This window comes from Triticum aestivum, chromosome 7D (assembly GCF_018294505.1).
Source record: "Triticum aestivum cultivar Chinese Spring chromosome 7D, IWGSC CS RefSeq v2.1, whole genome shotgun sequence".
NCBI lineage: Eukaryota > Viridiplantae > Streptophyta > Magnoliopsida > Poales > Poaceae > Triticum > Triticum aestivum.
Genome location: NC_057814.1, coordinates 297,413,175 through 297,419,621, shown reverse-complemented (window position 1 = coordinate 297,419,621; position 6,447 = coordinate 297,413,175). Strand labels below are relative to the sequence as shown.

At 39.2% G+C, this 6,447-nt stretch overlaps 1 long non-coding RNA gene across 1 annotated transcript; it reads right to left on the bottom strand.

Annotated features, from left to right (window-relative positions):
- Positions 1-342: 342 nt before the first annotated feature.
- On the bottom strand, positions 343-5,877 carry LOC123164841 (uncharacterized). The gene is made up of 3 exons (XR_006482656.1): positions 5,333-5,877; positions 2,088-2,155; positions 343-1,451 (listed from the first exon to the last, which is right to left on the bottom strand). It is a non-coding gene; the product is annotated as an uncharacterized lncRNA (long non-coding RNA).
- Positions 5,878-6,447: the final 570 nt, after the last annotated feature.

The window sequence follows — 6,447 nt, the reverse complement described above, 5'->3', positions numbered from 1 at the left end:
GGTTATGAATTGGTTGTTGTCATTTTAGGCTACTAACTGCCACCTCCCATATAACACTATGATAGTTTTTTATATCTATAAAGGATAGCCTGAAATATATACAAGCTTCCAATGACAAAGTTTACATGAAACAATTTTATTCGTGCTATGTTTATTACAGATCAATATATACCGCCATGATGGCTTTCCCTAAGAAAAAGGAACTCCCACGAGTGAGTACCCCAATTTCCTCGATTGCGTCATCGGCTCCATCGAGCGAGCAGACCACCTCCAGCAAGATATCATATAGAACTAAAATAAAGCTTAATCTTTTGTCAAAAGCAAGAGTAGAAACGATAGTACTGTTAGGAAAGCAACTTATCTTTATTGAGGCCCAAGGGGCATATATATATTACACATGACTTGAGGTGTAAGAAAACTAAACATAGACTAATAAGGACTCCTAAACCAATACTGATACTCCTTAACACCCCCCCTCAAATGCAAAGCGTATGCAATAGCATTGCATTTGAAGAAGTGTAATACTAAAAAAAATGATAATCCAAATCCGCGTCTTGAGAGTGTCGTCGTAGCATGAAGAGTCTTCAAAACCTGTCGAGTCTCCAAGGGAGATAACAAAGAGATGGCACATCAGAGGAAGACACCACATCGATAGAAGATACAATAGAAGTATCAAGAGAAGATGGGTTGTCGAAAGAAGATGGCACATCAAGAGAAGAAGAAGCATTGCTTAAAGACTCATGGCCCATGAAAACCGACGGCGAAAGAAGCTCGGCGGCAAGAGAATGGGCTTAGATCAACAATGCAAAGAGAGGCCACAGAAATCCTATACAAAGGACAATGACCAGAAAAAGGCTGACGGACAGAGGTATGGACTCACATGACATGAGAAAACACAAAATATCAACGGATTTGATGGACGCAGCGGAAATTATACTAGAAACTAGGAAGCTAAAAAGCACACTGGACTAGATGTGATGTAAGAGACATTGGACTTCTTTTTAGAAGGAACAAACTTGCAATGACATATCATGCATCACCAAAACACACCAAAAACTAGGCTGCGCGCAGGGCGTAACAGCAAGCAGTAGCACCTAGCATCAGCAATGAGAGAACAGCGTCAACGCAGGCAAGCATGCAACAGCCAGTGTAGAGATAGCAGCAGCCACGCACACGGAAGCAAAAGCAGGAGAGGAACACGCCTGCATGGCTGCATGAGCGGACGCACGCGAGTGAGAAGCGGTTGCACACGGGAACACGAGTGCAGAAAGCAGCGACTGATGAATCGGGACGGTGGTCGTCACGCGGCGGCGACGGTCTTTGCGGAAGGGCCAATCGTCCTAGCGGTAGACTTGGAGAGCAGCCGATGGGGAGCGCAGCGGGCGTGGGAGACCTGCACGGGGGCGCCATTGACCGAGGCGGTGGCGATCTTCAGCGGCGCAAAATTGGATCTGCACGAGTTGCGCGTGCTAAAAAGATAAGGCTCTGATACCATGTTAGGAAAGCAACTTATCTTTATTGAAGGCCCAAGGGGCATATATATATTACACATGACTTGAGGTGTAAGAAAACTAAACATAGACTAATAAGGACTCCTAGACCAATACTAATACTCCTTAACAAGTACAACTTACGTCTTCAATTCAAGGTATGAACACACAATCAAATACTACCTCTGTAACTAAATATAAGATGTTTGACATAAGAAGTTTTTGCAGTTCACATATAAGACGTTTTAGTTACGGAGGTAGTAGCTTTTAATCATGTCCTAGGTTCCCCTTGTAATTTATAGTCATTATTGTACATCAACTTCGCATCCTCGATTGCAATCTTAACATATTCTTAGAGTTCAATTTTCTCAATAGCAACAACATAATCAGTAGTACAACCCATGACTTTAATTCAAGGTGTAACAACACAATCAAATAGCTTTTTTTAAGTTCAGATAAGGTCGTAAGATCCCCTTGAGATTTTTCAGTCGTGATTGTACATGAACTTGCCAGCCTGAATTGCAATCTTATTCTTCACTAAACATATGCTTTTATGGACTTGCATGTAACTACACCACTAGGTCAAAAGATACTCACAATATGTGTTTTCACATGAAGATTGGAACTTAACATCTGCTGGTCTTAGAAGTTGATCTTCTTTAATTCTACAACAAAAACAAAAATTTGTAAGCTGAAAAAACAATCAAAACCATAAATCTTCATAACCTTGAGCAGTACTCCATAACAATGTTACAATATCTCATCTTGTATTCAATAATATGTGCACTCTATTGTACAGGAAGAATCAAGGAAAATAAAAGGGAACCACATATAGCAAAAATGTGAGAAATCTGCCAAGGTGGTTAAAAGCACCAAATATGCAATACAATAAGCTGAGCCATTACTAACCATGAATCTTTACTAGATGGTATCACAAGAAAAATATTTAAGCTTGGATTTGTGATTCAAGTTAGGCACACGTGGGTTTGTGATTTAAGCTTGGACGGGAAAAAATATTTTAAATTACTATCTTATTGATGTGAATCCAGTCAATAAACACTTACAAGATACGAGAGGAGAAAGAAACTTCAATGCAAGAAAAAGAGACAACCTTCTATCATACATTGAGATGTGCCAGACTGCATAACTAAGCCGAAAGAACAACCTCTGAACCACGTGCAGTAAGAAAATCTTTACAAACTTATTTCCTTATGTGTATTATCATCCACTATCTTTACTTACTATTCCGAATTCAATTGTTAAACTTCCCTTATATCATGCACAGACGTAGTAAGGTGTACTGGAAGCAGCATTATACCTTTGCTTCTGCTTTGCAATTCAATTGTGCTACCCATGTGTTCCATTCTTTCCAAGCTTACACAAGTTTCTTCATTAACCCAGTGGATTTGAATATCTGATCTTACACAGTTTACCATTCACAAATGTTTATCATGCCCATCCACCTATGCATTTCCATATGATCTGCGGCTAATTTAAATATTGTATCAAATATAAAAAGGGTTACATTGGGTTCTGACTGTGCCTATCAATTATTTCTTTAACAAAAACATGATAACAAATTCCCATGCACTATGGCTTAACCAAGACAGGCAAAATCAGCATTGTTGGATTACGACAGGGAACCATATCATGTACATACATTAATCATATACTTTAACCACTACAGTCATAAATTGCACGTGTTGCAAAACAAATCTCTTATTTCTACTAAATGGAATTTATGTTTATGCAGGGCACGTAATTAAACAGAGATAGCTAGAGATGTAAGACAATATAGGAAAAGAAAAACACAAAGAAAGAGCAATGCAGAACCAGCGACACAAAAGAATTCAATAATCAGTCAGGTTGGTAAGACTAAGAGGTGAGCAACAAGAAAGTTCAATCAAGATCTACAGTTTGTACATTCATGAACCTGGTATTTCTTTATGCATGTGTACAGGACTAAAAGTAACACAAACTGTACAACATGAAAATCGAGGATAGAGGAAAAAAACTAAAGATATGTAAGTTCTATTAAGTTTGTTTTTTAGTACGAACAAGAACAACCAAACATTATGAATATATAAATGGATGCTAAATTCAGAATCTTGAAGAGGACATCAGAGAGGACCAATATGGAAATTCGGAAAGGCGTAAAACCAAGCTGCAAGTGTAAGTGATGTGGTGCAATTTTCTGGTACAAAGAAATAAGATAAAAGGGAGTCAACCGATCCTCACATTGTGAAGGCCTTAAAAATATGCTGGATAGAGATAATAGACTAGCAAAAACACTCAGAATGGCAAGGGATAAATTTGAAGAAGGTGACTATCACAACATGAGATTAAGATGACATCACATGCCATCTGCAACTAAAGATGCAGCCTTGATTATAAATGATACAACAGAATAGAAAAGGCCGGGATATCATTGTTCAGTACAAAGACTTGAGACCGAAAAGAATATGAGAGAACCATTCAAAATTCATGGCTATGCAGTATCCATTATCATTCCCCTACGGAGAAGACGGGTACAGAGGAAATATACATTACACACTAAAAGAAGGTGTAAAATGCAAGAGAAAGAATGTAACTATGTTGGAATACTATGAAAATCATATAAAACAATGTACCAACCAGTCGAAACACTTGATGGTGTGTGAAAAGCTTAAATTGAAATTCAATGTGGATGCCCTTTCATACATTTTGCAGTACAAATAGACTGGATCGAATGACATCAAGGAAATCTAAGAACCGAATTATATGTTGCCTTGCAAGATGCAATAGAAATACAACGGCTGACCAGGTATGCTAGAGAGTACTACTGCCGTGTGCCATCCAACTTCACGGATAGCCCAAGATACAAAGCACAAACTACCAAGATGCTATGGCAATATGTTAGTGGGCTGGATACACAAACCAATTTCTGACATTCACAAGCAACATAGCTTCGCTGGAGGTTTGATCTATGCTACAGGAAGTAGGCCAAACAGCATCAGAAACACCTGATAGTGTTCCACATAAAGCTCAAGGAGTTCATGAGAAACGCAAGAGAAAGGGAATACTTTGGAAAAACACTCCCAAGTAATAACCTACAGACTTGATCAAACCTATTATTGTTTTCTTTTCTATAGCAAATGAACTAACAACGAGGATGATGCGGTCAAGAACATAGTATACACAAGAATATTCTAAAGGTAGGAACTAAAAACACATTTACAAATGCTAACAACATTTTTAGATAACCATAAGTAGATGGAACAACACTGTCTTTTCTATGCTAATAACATGATATGGAGGAACGGCATGATCTACTACTCCCAGAAGTACTGGAAACATGCATCAACATTCGATAGAAAAAATTCAGTAATACCAATTGTCGACACTATATTATCTGATATTTGAAGCTTATTCTATTGTACAACACAACGGTGACAACATCCACGGATCGTTACCCTCCGTTCCAAAACAAGTGTTGTTGTTTTAGTTCAACTAAAACCAAGAAACTTATTCTAGAACGGAGGGAGTAGTTAATATGTAAATTACAATAGCACCTTTTTTCATATTCACTTATTAAAATCAATTCTATCTTTGGGAAATCGTAAAATTATAGCTAATCACAAATAAACAAATTACTAACTGTATTAAATTTGTTCAATATGAATGGGGGCGGGGGGCTCTGCCAATGCCAGTCCAACTACGAAAAAAGGTGGAGGGGGCATAAATAAATTTACATCTTTCACAAGTTCTAACTTACTACACATGCACATACACATGCAGAGAAATGATAAGAAACAAGAAAACAAATATGAGAAACGTAGGAGAAGGGAGAAGGGGGGACCTACAGGTAGAATAATGAGCCACTGAAGTCAGGCGGCAGGATGAAGACGACAAGCCAGGCTGCCTTGCTCGGGGACAATCAGTTCCTCACAATCGAGGTGGATCCAAGCTTGCTGCGGGAGACGAGATCCACGCTCACATCGCCTCGCCGACAACAAAGGCACTGTCAAGGTCGACAAGCTCGCATCGCGCAGCTTCTCATCGAGCCATACTAACCCTCCGTCGTCATTGACCGACCTGAGGGATCGAGGAGGCATACAGGGAGCCAAACAAGCCTCATCCAGTGTCCGCGTCGGTCAGCTGAACTGCAGAGTTGCGTGCAGGTGAGGACGAGCAAGGTCACAACAAGGAATCAAGAGGGGAAATTCAGGTGTTGTTGGGAATTAAATCCGCAGCGCTCAGGTGGAAGCAATTTTGTAGCGAGAGGATAGGAGATGGAAAGGGGATAAGGTAAGAGCTACGTGGGTTCTTCAAAAGAAAATAAGAGCTTCTTTTTAGGGGTAAAAAAGTAAGAGCTACGTGTGAGTGTGAGTGTGTGAAGGTGCGGGTGTGACTGTGAGAGAAGTGATCTATTTGGGCTTCCACCAGAAAAAAAGGTTGGTCTTGGTTTTTATCAATCATAGCAGAGCTTAATATATATTCTACACTTCCACTTCCTTTTGTTACTATAGCATGTATTTCTCAATGTCCTACTCTGAAATTGTTCGTCAGACAGTGCTTCATTCTGCGTAGCAAAGGGAACGAGCCTCAGCAGTTCTAGCTATGGAGGCGATCCTTCATTGGGAGAAACAGTTGTGACTGAGAAGCTTTAAAATTAATTGTATCTTCAGTTTTTTCAAGCAATTAAGTTATGCTGACGACATGGAAACCTTCAAGGACAAGCTACCTAAACAGTTTCTACCTGATTACTGAGCTAGACCATTATACTATGCGGACAGTTATTTCGTTGCAAGTTACCTCCCATAGCTTCAAAATATTGCACTTTGGTTGCATATTTGCTGCAAACAATGACACATGCACAAGGTAATACATTTAATAAGCAATGATAAAAGATAGTACACGAGCTGTAGTAGTTTGCTTTAGTACAGATGTTTTCGCACTACTTTGAAAATGGATGTGA